Source organism: Podarcis erhardii (assembly GCF_964252035.2).
Source record: "Podarcis erhardii genome assembly, chromosome: W".
Taxonomy (NCBI): domain Eukaryota; kingdom Metazoa; phylum Chordata; class Lepidosauria; order Squamata; family Lacertidae; genus Podarcis; species Podarcis erhardii.
The window spans coordinates 5688946-5705969 of NC_138506.1; the positions used below are offsets into that span (position 1 = coordinate 5688946).

The 17024-nt window shown below is 40.1% G+C and overlaps 1 long non-coding RNA gene across 1 annotated transcript in view; it reads right to left on the reverse strand.

Annotated features, from left to right (window-relative positions):
* Positions 1-1278: 1278 nt before the first annotated feature.
* The window catches only part of LOC309333264, a 59323-nt gene continuing 43577 nt past the window's right edge, over positions 1279-17024 (reverse strand). Inside the window, exons 2-4 of the long non-coding RNA XR_014152428.1 lie at positions 8297-8379; positions 3573-3701; positions 1279-1408 (exon numbers count right to left, since the gene is read on the reverse strand). This is a non-coding gene — a long non-coding RNA (uncharacterized lncRNA). The remainder of the gene's footprint in view (positions 1409-3572; positions 3702-8296; positions 8380-17024) is intronic.

The following is a 17024-nucleotide window of genomic DNA, read 5'->3' on the forward strand; positions in this document are numbered from 1 at the left end:
GTACAAGTTCCATTTTGCTCCCTGGACTGTTTCTGTTCAAGCTAGTGCTCTCAAAAACTGGCATCAGCATTTCCTTGTTTTCTTTTTGCATTACGTCTTTTAGATTGCAAGTCTGTGGGCAGGAACTGTCTTGTTCTTAATCTGTGTAAGTGCTTAGTAAATCTTAGTATAAATATAGTTCATAAGTGCCACTCACACAAAAGGATCAAGTCTAGTCACGTCTAATTAAAAATCCATCATGTAGCTAGCTATCCTACACTTTTAGTAACTTTTAGCTCCAATGTGGCATTAAATACACATATTTGTTAGGATTTTTATCACACCAGCTGCACAGAGAGCAGCACAATGGTTGTTGACATCATGTGAGTGTCTGAGAGCGTGAGACAGGAAGTCTCAGCTTGGTCTCAGTACTGTAAGAAGTTACCGGTACTTTTGCTTCTGAGTGAAGTGTGCTCTTCCATACTGCTGCTCAGGGAGAGCAGACACGCTCATGGAAGCTCTGTGTATAGACAATGTAAATAAAGTAGTTTAGAGCTACGAATTGTCTCTTTCTTCTGCAATGAGATGCCAGAAGACAAGTGTGCTCCTCTCAGGAGGGAGGGGTCGCTTATTACCGGTCTCTCTGGACTGAGGAAGATTTACAGCCAGAGGGTGACCACCGGAGAGATGCCTCGGTGTCTTGGGAAGGTGGCGGCCTTCCCGGGCATTTTTCCAACAATATTTCCCCCCATATATGTGCAATTTCATATTCTGTAGGTTTTGTTACATTATGCTTTTTGCCATGTTTCAAATCTCTCACCTATTGTGCACACATAGTGCCTCTTTTCCACTCTGAATATTTCACTCAAACCAGTTTAGTTAAGCCCTCATTTTAAGTGGGGTTTTTTTTCTTGGCAGGTGAATGAATTGTTGCACTTCTACAGTAGCAGTGGTTCAAGCAAAATATTATGACTACCACAGTATCTCACTTAATGGTTGCACTGATGTAACATTCACCTTTAACCATTCCTTTTTGTTTAGAATCCATGCTTCCAGGTTAAGTTATGGAAAAAATTGCATGAGTAAGCAAAGACCCTATGGCTAGAAATTAGGAAATTAGGAGAAAGGCCATGATGGTTGTTTAACAGAAGGCTACAATAATCTTTACATTCACATTTTTACATTAAATTAGAATCATTGTCATACATTCTTAATTGTTTTAAAGCTGTGTTTCATTTGGGGTCTATTTGACCCCTGCATTATATTAGTCAAGTGCTATTCACAAACCTACCTCTAAATATTGCATGTTCTGCAGAAGCTGGGGAAAGGTCTGCAGCTGTCCCAACGAAAATAATTTATGCTTTTCACTCTCAGCTAAGCTTTCTGCATTGGAGCTGCATACAGGCGGAATCAACTTTGTATTCCTTTCCTATGGAGAAAAAAAAATGCCAAAATTAAACGACTCATGGCTACATTTCTAGATTATGCCTCTGTCAACCCTAATCCCAATTTCTTTCTTTCTTTCTTTTTAAATATTTTTTATTAACAGGCCAATCACATCACATTATCCAAATCACATTAGTTCCAAATTATACAGCCGAATTTTAAATTTTGTTGGGGGTACCCATACATCAAGCTCCGAATGAGTCCAAAGCTCCGAACAAGTCCAAACATCACTTATATTACTGCTTTAATTAAACAGTTCTATCCAGTTCAATCCAGATAGTCCTTTATTACTTTCTTAATCTTCTTGTTATCGTATATTCCTTTCTTTACGATCTCTGATAATTTTCACAAGCAGATTGAAAACAGGCATCCTCTGTGTGGGTTTTGTACTCTCCAAATATCATATCACTCAGGGACAGCCGCTGTTCAACGCTTCCATAAAAAAATTAATCTTTGGTCTGTCCTTTACTTTTCTCAGACTTGCCAAGTATATCAGGAGGCTCTGTCAGGTCAAGATTGCATTCTAACATTCCTTCTCATTCCAATGGTCCTGATTTTCCTCCCCCTGTCCTTCTTTCTCCGGCAAGCCTGTCTTGGCGAGACGCCATTTTTTAACTGCGTCATAGAATTTTCCTCCGTTCTCACCGTTCACCAATTCTCTCTCCAGCTATAATCCATCCCACACAGTTCTTGAATTCCTGCTTGTGATTAGTAAAATGCAACAATCTTGTTTCTATCTGGGGTGGAGGGTTATTAATATCACATCGTGCAAAGAAAAAGGGTTTTTTCCTCCACCCCCCCTTCATTCCAAACATATAGTCTCTTAATGGTGATTCATCAGAAGATTTACTTATCCGTCCGTCACTCCCGGTCAGAGAGATCCATTAATCAGCAGTCTTATCTCTCAAGCGTTACTTGATGTATGTGCTTCAGCTTCATTCCAATCATATGTTTCCAATTATAATTCTGAGCTGAAGCTAACCAGCACGCGCTGATTGGAATCGGCGTCAGGAAGATCTGACTTCATCGAGGGCTCGTACCAAGTGACCGGCACCCCCATCTCTCGGATCAGGGGGTGCATTGTGGACATCGCTGGCAAGGCAGCCCCCCCCCATCTCCTGGGGGGGGTAGGAAGACTGCATACTTCCCATAGCAGCCTCTTAATTACCTCGTATGGGTCAGAGAGATGTTATTGTCGGCCATCTTCCAACGCGCCACCTGGTGGCCCCACCCTAATCCCAATTTCAGCTATCATATAATCTTCCAAATCTTTTCTAAAGTTGTGCCTTAAGTGATTAATTTTCTTTACAATTCTGTGTAATTGTAATGTTCAGGTAGAAGAAGAAAACCAAAGAATATTTCAAGATTGGTGAGCTTTAAATATTCAATAAAAGGTTTACACTCCTCCTTAAAGTCTGCCTCTTCCTGATCAGAATTATAATAATAATAAATGTGTGAGCTTTACATATTGCATTCCATTTATAATGTAATTGAAAAAATAAATGACCAGAGAGCATCTGTTGCTATAGCAGGTGTGAATCCAATAATAATCAGAACAGGAGTCTACTAAAAGCATCATGTAAGCTACTCTAAATATGGGACGCGGGTGGTGCTGTGGGTTAAACCACAGAGCCTAGGACTTGCCGATCAGAAGGTCGGCGGTTCGAATCCCCACGACAGGGTGAGCTCCCGTTGCTCAGTCCCTGCTCCTGCCAACCTAGCAGGTTGAAAGCACATCAAAGTGCAAGTAGATAAATAGGTACTGCTCCGGCGGGAAGGTAAACGGCGTTTCCGTGCGGTGCTCTGGTTCGCCAGAAGCGGCTTAGTCATGCTGGCCACGTGACCCGGAAGCTGTACGCCAGCTCCCTCGGCCAATAAAACGAGATGAGCGCCGCAACCCCAGAGTTGGCCACGACTGGACCTAATGGTCAGTGGTCCCTTTACCTTTAAGCTACTCTAAACTTTTTCAAATATGAAAATATAATAAAGTTATTCAGCACTACCATCAGGAAACCCTTTCCATATCTGTGAGTGGACAGAGATTCTCATGCCATCATTGACACTAACTAGTTGTCAATAAAGTAAATAAAATTAGCATGCACAGTTGTAGCCCAATAACTGCATTCAAACTATCCCCAGCAACAAACCCTCTTCAGAGATTGGGGATACTCCATGTATTTTAAAGTTAGCTGGGATGCAGATGGTGTTCCATGAATTTGCAGTTTTATGTTGTCAATTGCTGTTTTCCATGGGTGTGAAAAAGTTCTAAATGACATCTGGCAGGGGAAGAAAAAGAAGAAGGTTGGTTTTGTTGAGATTAAGTTCCTTTTCTGTCCTCAAATGGGTTGACTCTGCACTTACTCCAACAGGCTACGCAAATCAAACTTTTTACTGCCATCATGTGTGGAAGAGAGCCTCTCCACTTTTGGGACATAACATAAGAAATTGAACCATGAATGCTCAAACTGTCCTTGATAGAAGAGGGACTGCAACCCTTAATAGCAAAAACAGCAGACATTGGGGGAAAATTGATATCGGTGATATCAAAACCCAAATAGAACTGAGAGCATACAACCACCCCCAACTCTTCCCAGCAATGAGAATCACCCCTCCAGGGCAGGTAAGCTATCATCCATCCAGTGTGGAAGAGGAACTTTGCATACTAAGTCCAATGTTCTATTTACCTACAGTGGAGGAGGCTACCATTGAATGTGTATCTGAAGAAGTGTGCATGCACACGAAAGCTCATACCAAGAACTGACTTAGTTGGTCTTTAAGGTGCTACTGGAAGGAATTTGTTTTGTATTGAATGGGATGTTCTATACCAGCCTTGTACTCAACAATTAGCCTGGTACCATAAAAAACTAGGAATTCCATGCAGATGAGTGAGCTAGTTGGTGGTGAAAGGACATGTAGCTCACTCCTTATCCAGCAACTTTGTTTTCATGTTTGCTGTGGAGGAAAGCAAGTTTCTTCCTTCATTACAGAGCAGGCTGACAAATCTGGCAGTCTGCTTTAAAAAGACACAGCAGAATGAAAAAGGTAGCTCAGCCAATCCATTGGCAAGATTAACTCTGTGCTTCAGGCTTAGTAGGAGCAGCCCAGTAGGGGTATTAAGCCCACCAGTGTGGCATCCTGCTTCTCCAGGGACCTGACTTCCAGCTTCCCAATACTTGTTTTGCCCATCACAGACAATGTCATATTCGGCTATGATGACAAAAAAGCAGATTACAGGGCTGCATTAAAAGATACTGGTCTGGTTGAATATATTTGTGAGCTTGCCCTCTTCAAGTGTTCATTGTGGGGGGTTTTTATCAGCAAACCTCAACAAAGTTTATTGGCAGAGGAGAACTCAGTACAAGAGTAATAAATGTCAGTTAAGACGACAGCTGGCTGCTCAATTTAATTTCTGCTTTGATTTGGCTAAGCTATATGGGTACACCCTTACCATATTTGGAGCTGGCATTATTTCGTCAAGGATCTTAAAACAGGAGTAAAGAATCTCCAGTCTGTGGGTCCATTTTGGTTTGACAGGTAATTTCCCCCAAACCATGCCCACCTATCCATCAGCTGGTGTTGCAAAGCAATAGGATTAAACTTGGGCTCAATTAGCTTATGACTGGGTGCTAATCCTGCTCTACACTACACATGCAAATTCATGGGAAGAGCACTATAAAGTGCTGTTTAGGGAACATCGACCTCCTGCGCTACTTAACATCCCTTTCGATAATGATACACCATGGCCCCCAACATCTGAAACTGAAATCACTTCGTTAATTCTACAAATGAAATCTGGCAAAGCCCCAGGAAGTGATTTCATTGTTGCTGAACTTCTGAAAGCGCAAATAAACTGGTGGGCCCCGGTTCTTGCAAATCTATTCTCATATATAGATAAGACAACCGAAATCCCTAAAGATTGGGGACTGGCTATAATTGTTCCTATATTTAAAAAGGGCAACCCCTCTGACCCATCTAATTATAGACCAATTAGTCTTCTGAATGTGATCTGCAAACTTTATACAAAACACCTATGCCTAAAATTGTGTGAATGGTTAGATCATAATGATTTGCTAGAAATTGAACAAGCAGGATTTACATCTGGACGTTCCACCATTGATCACTGCTTAGTGTTAGATTATTTTGTTTATAAGTATGTGAAACATTGGAAAAAGTCATTGTATGCGGCCTTTGTGGACCTAAAGGCAGCATTTGATTCTGTATCCAGGGGTAGGCTCTGGGCCAAATTGGCCAATATGGGTATTAACAGAAGGTTATTACTTCTGGTGATCAAGCTTCATGAGAACAATACCCTCCAGATAAGAGTCGCACAGGACGGCAGACTCTCTAGAGAAATCCCAGTCCATAGAGGAGTCAGACAAGGATGTCTATTAGCCCCATTTTTATTTAACATCTATGTTAACTCCCTGGTCACATGTTGCTGTGAAATCGAAACCCATCCCCCGGTGTTCTCTAACGGCCGAAAAGTACCAGTTTTAATGTATGCGGATGATGCTGTTCTTCTCTCTCAAACCAAAGAGGGTCTGAAACGTGCCTTAGGAAAATTTAGTGACCAATGTAACACTGAGCTGTTAACAATTAACTTTGCCAAAACCAAAATTGTACATTTTAACCGCTCCTTCAGGAAAGATAATTGGAGCGTAAAGGGAAACGCCATTGAACAGACTAAGATCTTCCAATACCTAGGCATTACTTTCTCTTATAATGCCAAATTGTCAACACACCTGACCACATCAGCTATATCAGCAGGAAGAAGTGCAAATGCCATCCTTAGATTATTCAGAAGGAAAGGAGCTGGCTTCCTCCCGATGGCCCTTAAAGTTTTCCAGGCAAAATCGTTAGCCCAACTCCTGTATGGCTCTCAAATTAGCCCTTCTACCAACCTTAAGACCCTTGAAACAGTACAATCAAAATTCTTAAGATCATTATTTGCTACCCCAAAGTGTACACCTAATGCAGTCTTAAGGCAAGAGGCAGGACTGCCCAGAGTGGAATTAAAAGTCTGGGAGCAAGCAATATCCCTCTGGTTGAAAATCCATTACAACCCTAAGGGACTGTTACCTTACTTCCTGGCTGCAGTTCCCTATCCTCCTTGGCTTATGCAAATAACTAACAAGATCAAACAAATTGGCCTAAACCCTGAAAATCTTCTTATTGGAACTCTGAACAAGGCAAAAGTAATTATCACTCAGAGACTTTACGATGTCGAATTACAACAAGAAGACACCCTACTCCCGGAGACGTATAGATGTTTAAAAGCTTGGCCTAATTTTGCAGCTGCCCCTTACTTAACTAACATCACTAACAAAGCTTATAGATGGGCTTTCTCCAGAGCCCGCTTTGAGACAATGCCCTCAGCAGTGCTGTACGGCAAATTTACGCGGGTACCAATGCATGCGCGTCTCTGCCCCTGTATGTCTAATAAGGTAGAATCTGTCACTCACATCCTTCTATTTTGCGAATTCTATAGTGAAGAACGAGTTCAACTTATTTTGCCGCTTTTATCAAAATTTATACCCCTTCAACATTATTTGGAATCCTCCCCCGAAATTCTACGAAAATACCTTCTGGAAGATTCCTCAAGCTCAATATCATATGAGGTGGCCAAATTTTGCACTTTAGCAATCAGGAAGCGTAAATCTCTTTTGTTGAATGGCACACTGCGAAGTTCCCTTGTGTAATTTTTTTCTTTTCTTTTCTTGATGCTGTTGTTGATTTCCTTTTGTTTGATCTTGTGGTGTTCTGTGTCACTGGCTTTTGCCGCAACAAAACTTGACTTGGCTTGACTTGCGTAATCCTGCTCAGTTCAGCCACACTCTCTGGTTCCTGCTGGGAACAGGCACAGGCAGCCAAAGACAAGCATTGAGAAAGGTAGCTGTCCCTCTTCCAGCCATCTACAAAAAGCAGCTTTCTTAAGTGTTTTTTTGCAGATCAGATGCAAGAAGGCTTTCTCATGTGTGCAGCAATGGCTGTAAAATACTGTCAGATGGCTGTTAATTTGTTTTTGTGACTGTGTGGAACCCAGCTCAGCTGATTGATTGTGCGACTGCAGAAATGGATAAAAGCCCCCCATCCAAACAATAACTATCATCATTGCAGGTAAGAAAAAATAATAATTTTAATTGTTGTCATCTACAATACTGTCTTATTTATTTTACAGTACAGTACATTGATTATTGCTTTCATTTTATGGATCAATGGTCGTAGATAGTAAAATTCATGTTAAATTGCTGTTTTAGGTTTTTCTTTTAAAACGTCTGCAATGGATTAATTCGTTTTGCATTACTTTCTATGGGAAAGCGTACCTTGGTTTTGGAATGGACTTCCACAACAGATTAAGTTTGAGAACCAAGGTACCACTGTACTTCAAAAGTAACTCATGAAGGATTTTTTACAGCTATTATTGTCTGGTAGAAATTACAACCATCACATGACACCATTGGCTTCACCTTCATTATTAAATTAATATTAAGCAACGTGATATGCAAAGTGTAAGAATGCAGTTACAGATAGGTAGCCGTGTTGGTCTGCCATAGTCAAAACAAAACAAATTCCTTCCAGTAGCACCTTAAAGACCAACTAAGTCAGTTCTTGGTATGAGCTTTCGTGTGTATCTGAAGAAGTGTGCATGCACACGAAAGCTCATACCAAGAACTGACTTAGTTGGTCTTTAAGGTGCTACTGGAAGGAATTTGTTTTGTAAGAATGCAGTTATGTGTACACCAGTTCCAATCTAACCATTTCTTCCTCATCAATGAGTAGTTTAATAATCTGGCAACACTGAATTCAGATGCCTAGTCTCCCAGCGCAGATCTCCCAGCACAGCACAGATCTCATTTGAAAGCATCCTCACCTTTGTTTTTGTAGGCAAAGTTATTGTTACCATTTCAGGAGCAAAGCTCTTGTACTTCCATAGCAGAGTCTGCAGAGAAGAAACTGATGTCTGAAAAGAAATAAGAGCTCGATGTTGTTGCACTTGATAATGTTCAAACATAGTAGCTGAGAAACTATGAAACCCACGGCATCAGTGGTTTTTTCCGGGGGGGGGGGGGGTGCATAGCCCTAAACATTTTGTGAATCTAAGTTTGGCCTCACTGAGGGGCAGTATTTCAATATGAGTAGGAAAATGAGAGTGCCCCTAAACATTTCTTTTTTTAGAAAAAAGCACTGCACTGCATTAGACATTGCAAATCTCTAGCCATGACCCTACTAATAGGAGATGGAGGGCTATACCAATGTCAAGCAAATGCTGCTGTGACAGACAGACCAGAATATGGTGATGCAGTCCCTCAGAATTCCACCACTGTTGGAGACTTCCAGTTCAATGCAGAGGCTAATGGCGGTGAGCTCTGTGTCGTCCGCTTAAGGGACAACACGGTTCAGGCAAATAGAGCCTTGGGGGTGATCACCAGGGCTCGGTGCACCCCTAACCCCCCCCCGGAGGAGTGGGGGTCCTAGCGGTCCAGCGGAGTGTGAAAACTCGCCCCCCTGAATCCCCCGGGGGAAAGGGAAGGGGCTTGAGTCCACTCACGGCTCCAATGCACTCTGTTGCTGAAGCCACACACCGTCACCAGAAGCAGCGGATCTTCCAATTAGAGGTAAAAGCCAAATAAAGCTTTAAAAAAGACAATTAGGATTAAATTGACTGATTTGGTGAAATGGAAGCCAAAAAGGAAGTCAGCTTCTGACTTCCGGTCGGCGCCATCGTTTAATGGCGGTTCGTTTAATGGCGGCAGGACTGCTCCGCAAGTTCGGGTCCGACCCGCTACGGCGAGCGGGGGACCCCTAAAATTACAGGCGCGGAAGCCTGTAAACAAGGAGACTCGGCGGGCACCTTTTGCGCCCCCCGGTACTGTAAAGGAGCCTTTTTAAAGGCTCCGGAGCGGCATCGGGGAGAGCGCGGTGCTGAGAGTCGCTACCCAGCTTGTGGAGTGAAGCCGCGTTGCCATGAACGGAGAGCGCCGATTCCTTCCTGAAATAAAGATTTGACTGCAACACCCGTGAGTAAGATTGAGGGACTGAACGGGACACTAAATTTGAAAATTGGCTGAAAACGGGGAAGGCACTAAACAAGGAAGTCTGCCCCCCCGAACTGCATGATTAGCGAAGCAACGAAAATAGCAAGCTGTATTTGAAGGAAAAACCTTTTGCAAACTGTCAAACCTGACATCGGACTTAATATTCCCCCCAATTGGCAGGAGAAGGGGGGAAGATAAAATTGGATATTGTTCCTGCGCGGAAATAATCGTAAAAAAAGACTTTTCACTGCCAAACTCCCCCAGATCGGGCTGCCTGAGCAAGGCACCGGGAAAGGAGAACTGTCAGTCTAAATTGGATACAAAGTAAGGTTTTGTTGGAAACTTAGCTGTTGGACTTTAATAAATCTGTTGAACTTCTGGTTAAACTGAAACATTTGTGGATTTACAGTATCGACTCTTGAACTTTTGGCTCATTGCTCTATGTTTCCCTTGCTTCTTTGTTACCCATTTCCTTTTGGACACAATTGAAAGCTCCCTCTAGAGGGTTTAAAGAGAAACTTTTTACATTGAAAAAAGAAACAGTGGGATTTTCCACTTGCAAGTCTACTCTGTGAGAACGACCTTGAGGCCATGAGTGGCCCTGTGGATGAGATAGTAACTAGACATAAATCAAAACAAGCGCAAGCACAAGCACAGAAGAAAAGGAGCTCAATATCAGATACAACACCAGCTGCACAGGAAAAGACAGTAACAGCTTCTATGGAATCTATGACTCAGGCACTGGTCAAAATAAATCAATCTTTGGAAGCTCTGACAAAGCAATCCATAGAACTGACAAAGCAGTCCACAGAAAATTCTAAAAAATTGACAGAATTGACAGCAAGACTTGAACACGGCAAGCGTGTCATCTAATACAGATTCTATAAATAAATTAATTCAAGAAAGTTCTGAAACACGAAGGATTGCTGAAAGTGCAAAAAATACTGCAGAGGAAACAAGGGGAAGATTTGAACCGATTGAAAAAAAAGTAAATGAACATGATGCAACCCTCTCTTTATGGGAACTACAGAGAAAGGAGAAGAATTTGAAACTTAGACTGGTTCCTGAGAGTGAGGGTGACAACCTTGTGGGATTCCTTAAAAACAACTTTGCAGAATTTTGGCATGAGGAATGGGGAGAAGGAGAAGGAGTTGAGATTGAAATAACAACAGCCTTTCGGCTAGGCAGGAGGCAGACAAAGAAACCAAGGGATTGTTTAATCACATTGGGATCCAAGGAACAGAGAGATAAAATATTGAACCTACACTATCAAAAAGCCTTGGTGATCCAAAATTCTCAGGTACAGATTTTTAAAGATATCCCTAAATACATTTTGGAGGTGAGAACCCTCTTTAAAGAATTGGTTGACCTGCTGAAGAAAAACGCCATTCCTTTTAGATGGGAATTTCCACAGGGCTTGTCCTTTAACTTCAAAGGAAAGAAGATCAAAATAAGAACAATCCAAGATAAAGAACAGTTTTTGGGGAGACACCGGGAAGACTTGCAGAAAGGAACTGTAGACGAGGAAGAACCAACTGACATTGCTAATCTGTCATTTGGACTTTTGTTACCACCATCAGAAGAAGAACAGAAACTTGGAGCAGTTGGAGGAACAGGTACTTAGTAACAAAATGTCTCTGCAACTTCTTAGCTGGAACTGTAACGGTTTGAACCTTCCCCGAAAAAGACGCCAAGTCTTTCATATTTTGAAGAGAGAGCAGTTAGACTTAATATGCTTGCAAGAAACCCATATTGTCAGGACACACAGGAAATTATTGATAAATAAGAGACTGGGACAGGAATTTATCTCATCAGATAAAGTGAAGAAAAGAGGAGTGGTGATCTATGCAAAAGAAAAACTGGCTCCAAAAATGATATTTAAAGATGAACAAGGAAGATACCTGGCAATTGAAATACAAATTCAAGGAGAAAAAATTCTGATAGTCGGAGTTTATGCACCAAATGAAGAGAAGGCTGAATTTTTTAAGAAGTTGCATGAGACTTTAATGGACTTTCTGGATTATAAAATTGTATTGATGGGAGATATGAATGGAGTCGTCTCCACAAACATGGATAAAGCACAGAGACAAGTGATTTCAAAGGAGGGGAGACTACCAAAGACTTTTTTTGAAATGACTGAAACTATGGACTTGATTGATATCTGGAGAACAAGGAACCCTCTTGAAAGAGAGGGAACCTTCTTTTCTGAAGCAAAAATGACATGGACAAGAATTGACCAAATTTGGATTACTAGCAGCCTGGCGCCAAGAACCAAAAAAATAGAAATCTGCCCAAAAACCTGCTCTGACCATAACGCTGTAAAGATGGAGATGAAACTAACAACAACTGGATCCTTCAGATGGAGAATGAATGACACCCTATTTAAAGATGAAGAGATTTATAAAAAGGCCCAAAAAACATTGAAAGATTATTTTGAGATAAATTTGAGAACAGATGTGGAGAAAAGAACAATCTGGGACGCTAGCAAAGCCGTGATGTGAGGTTTCCTAATTCAACAGAACTCTATAAAAAGGAAAAGACAAAATGAGAGGAAAGAAAATTTTTTAGGAAAAATGAAAGAAGGAGAAAAGAAATTGAGGTCCAAACCAAAGTCCCAAGAGATCTTGAGAGAGATAAAGTATTATCAGACGCAATACATGGAATTGATGAATCAAGAAATAGAATGGAAAATAAAGCAAATGAGACAAAAAACATTTGAATCTGCAGATAAATGTGGGAAACTTTTGTCATGGCAATTAAAAAAGAGGCAGAAACTGAATACAGTGACGAGCTTAGAGATGGAGGGAAAGACCATCTACAAACCCAACGAGATAAGTAATTGTTTTCAAAGTTTTTTTAGGAAATTATATGCACAAGGGCCAGTAAACGAACAAGAAATTGAAGAATTCCTTAGAAATTATGGATTACCAAAAATTTCAGAACAAAATAAAAGGATCCTGAATGAGAAAATAACAGAACAAGAGATAGAGGGTGCCATCCAGAATATGCAACTGGGAAAATCACCAGGACCAGACGGCTTGACTGCCAGTTACTACAAAATGCTGAAGGATTGGTTAATACAACCTCTAAAGGAAGTTTGCAATGAAATTATGGAGGGGAAAAAGGCACCTGAATCGTGGAAAGAGGCTTTCATCTCACTTATACCGAAATCAGAGACTGAAAAAAACCAGGTTAAAAACTACCGCCCTATATCTTTACTCAATGTGGATTATAAAATTTTTGCAGACATTTTGGCAAAAAGATTGAAGCGAGTGTTATTAGGGGAGATTCATAAGGACCAAACTAGCTTTCTCCCAGGGAGACATATGTCAGACAATGTGAGGAACATTATCGATATTTTGGAGCTGTTAGAAGTTGACATTAATAGAAAGGCTGTTTTGATTTTCGTGGATGCGGAGAAAGCCTTTGACAACATTTGTTGGAGCTTTATGAAAAAGAATCTCCAAGGGATGGGGGTAGGCCAAGGTTTTGAAAACGGTATAGGTGCAATATATTCGGAACAAAAAGCAAAGTTAATTGTAAACAATGTGGTAACGGAAGAAATACCTATAGAAAAAGGTACACGACAGGGTTGCCCAATATCTCCTCTACTTTTTATATCAGTCCTGGAGGTTTTGTTAAATATGATTAGAAGGGACCAGTTGGTTAAAGGAGTTCAGGTCGGAGCCAGACATTATAAACTAAGAGCATTTGCAGATGACCTAGTTTTGACTTTACAACAGCCAGACACTAGTACTAAAAGAGTGCTGGAATTAATTGAAATATTTGGTCTAGTAGCAGGATTTAAATTGAATAAACAGAAAACAAAGGTTTTGGAGAAAAAATTAACAATGGAAGAAAGAGAGAGGTTTCAGAGTGAAACAGGTTTGGAAATAACGAAAAAAGTGAAATACCTGGGGGTAAACTTAACATCTAAGAATCTGAATTTATTTAAAGACAATTATGAAAAATGTTGGTCAGAAGTAAAGAAAGATTTAGAAACATGGTCAAGGTTGAAACTGTCTTTGTTAGGTCGAATTGCTACTATTAAGATGAATGTATTGCCTAGAATGCTATTTTTGTTTCAGAACTTACAAATTCTGGACAAGATGGATTGTTTCAAGAGGTGGCAGAAAGATATATCAAAATTTGTCTGGCAGGGCAAAAAGCCCAGAATTAAGTTTAAGATTTTAACTGATGCAAAAGATAGAGGGGGATTTGCCCTGCCGGACTTAAGATTATACTACGAAGCAGCAGCTTTCTGCTGGCTGAAAGACTGGCTACTTCTTGAGAACACAGACATCTTAGATTTGGAAGGATATGATAATTGTTTTGGTTGGCATGCATACTTATGGTATAACAAGGCAATGGTGTACAAAGGTTTTAAAAATCATATTGTTAGAAAAGCATTATATAATGTTTGGAGCAGATACAAAGATCTACTGGAAACTAAAACTCCCAGGTGGTTGTCACCAATGGAAGCCAAGGGGGTGAAAAAACTTAATATGGATTCTAAATGGCCAAAATATTGTGAAATCTTAGAATATGAAGGTGAAAGGGTTAAGCTTCAGAGTTATGAAAAACTAAAGTCCAAAGTTCGAGATTGGCTGCATTACCACCAGATAAATGAGACATTTAAAGAGGACAGGAAAATAGGATTTCAGAAGGAGAGGTCAAAGTTAGAAACGGAACTGTTAGAACCCAATACTAAGAATCTGTCAAGAATGTATAATTTGCTGCTTAAATGGAATACACAGGAGGAAACGGTGAAATCAGCTATGATTAAATGGGCACAGGATATCGGTCATGACATTATGTTTGCTGACTGGGAACAGTTATGGACCACTGGTGTTAAGTTCACGGCATGTAATGCCTTAAAAGAAAATATAATGAAAATGATCTACAGGTGGTACATGACCCCAGTCAAGCTTGCAAAAATTTATCATTTGCCCAATAATAAATGTTGGAAATGTAATGAGAATGAAGGTACCTTCTATCACCTATGGTGGACCTGCCCGAGGGTGAAAGCATTCTGGGAAATGATTTATAATGAAATTAAGAAAGTCCTTAAATGGACATTTACTAAGAAACCAGAGGCTTTTCTCCTGGGCATGGTTGGCCAATTGGTGCCAAAGAAGGATAGGATTTTCTTTATGTATGCTACTACTGCAGCAAGAATTCTTCTGGCAAAGTATTGGAAGATGCAAGAACTACCTACTCTGGAAGAATGGCAGACAAAGGTGATTGACTTCATGGGACTGGCAGAGATGACCGGCAGAATTCGTGACCAGGGGAAAGAGGCAGTGGAAGAAGACTGGAAGAAATTTAAAATATATCTTAAAAACTGTTGTAAAATTGAGGAGTGTTAAGATGTCAAGGGGTAAGAAGCAGAGAATTACAGCTGTAACCAACAAATTTATGGGAATTTAATGAAGGGAACTAAATGGATAAATTGACTAAAGGGTTGCTAAAAAAATTCTTTCTAAAATAAGGATGCAGCGAAAGGGAGGCATGGGGAAGTCGATTGAAAGAAGTTACAAGAAAATAAGATTATGAATTTATTTATGTTTGATTTGTTTATGTTTGTTTGTATTTTGTGATGTGTTTGTCTTTTAATTATGTGTTTTAAAAATTGAATAAAAATTATTATTTAAAAAAAAAAATGATTTCTGCGGGCAGGCTCTGCAAGGGACGGTTTTGTGAATGGGAGACAAAGAGACATTTACAGCCATGGAGATTTAGCAACAATTTGACTTAAACTTTGGGAACTGTTTCCTTCTTTTGGAATATATTAGAAACAATTGTGTCAAGCTGCCTTTTGGAAAAAAGGATACAAACTGACAGCTGGAAAGAATTTGACAGAATGACAATTTTGGCAGAGTAAGAAGTAAAAAGGCTGGGAGGAAAAGGCTGTGGCACTAAGTCCAGACCCTGGAACATGTAGGCAGAAAAGGGGCTAAGCAGGAGAACTCTCTACCACATTGAGGGAGAAATCCCTAAAGAAAGAAGGAGAGCCTGGAAAAGCCTTGGAATTAACACCAGTGGCTACTGAAGACTGGGGGGGGGGGTTAAGCAATATTACCTGCCAAGAAAGAACTGAACATTCCAGCATATTTGGGACTTATACATTAAGCCAAAAAAGTTGGAATTTGGATTACAATATATTAAAGAAGATTCTATATGGATTTGGATTTGGACATGCACGTCTAGTATTGGATGTATATTGTGGATTATATAGAAAGATGGACTAACTTTTATTGGCCACCACTACTTGGAAAAGGAAGATAAGTATATGTTTTTATATTAAGTTTGTCTTTTTTGATTGATTTGATCTGGAAATGGGGTTGGGGGGGGGGTTCTTTCTTTGAGGCCTGGAAGTGAGAACTGTTATTTTCTGTATGTCACAGATTTAGTTAGATATTTCATGTTTTTTTTGGTTACTGCTTTGAGAGAGGGGGAAGGCTGTTTAAAGGGAGGCTCAGCTAGAAACTCTGGCGAGAGGATATTTGATTTACTGCCTCATATGCAATCAAAGAAAACTTTGTAAAGATGTTCTATAGGTGGTACTTAACACCAGTTAAGTTGGCAAAGATATACAAATTGAAATCCAACCTCTGTTGGAGATGTGGTGGAGAAATAGGAACAACAATACATATGTGGTGGAGGTGTGAGGAAATTAAGAAATTTTGGATAGTAGTACACAAAGAACTAAAGAAGATGTTGAAAATATCAATAACAAAGAAACCAGAGACATATCTCCTTGGATTGATAGATGATGAGATACCACGGGGGGAAAACAATTTTTCAATATGCTAGTACAGCTGCTAGAATAGTGATTGCTGCTAGGTGGAAGTCAAACTATACCCACAAAGGAGGAATGGATTTGAAAACTAAATGAATATTTAATTTTGGTAAAATTAACTGCTATAATAAGAAATCAGTCAAATCAAAAATTAAAAAGGAGTGGAAATGTTTTGATGAATATATGGCAAAATATTGCTCAAAAAAGATATGCTAATATGCCTAGATTAAAATGTGAAGTACTGGATGAAAAAAATTAGTAAGGAAAGATAATAAGAATATATAGATGATTTGAGAAGATTGTAGAATGCAAAGATTAATGTAAATTGTATAATGTGGAGGAAATCGAGTGGGGGCGGAGGGTAGGAGAAAAGAATAATATGATGTATTAAGGAAATAGAAATGTATAAGTATGGGGGGATGGGGAGGAAATGGTGTTGGCTTTGGTACATCTGTATTGTAATGTAATATGTGAAAACCAATAAAAAAAAGAAAAGAGGGAAAAAATAAAGGGAGGCTCAGCTTGGGAGTGGGAAAAACACTTTCACTTCTGGGCTGAGTCAGGAAGTGCAGGTGTGACCTTGAACAGTTCAAAATAAGTGTTCAGAACTGTGGGAAAACTGTTGGTTTAGATATGGCGGGTAAACAAGAGCCAGGAGTGGCGACTAGGAAATCTGTTGTGGAAAAAAGACACACAAGCGTGCAGGAAGAGGTGTGATGGCCTGGGATTAGGACTCAGATGCTGAACCTGAGGGATCCCAG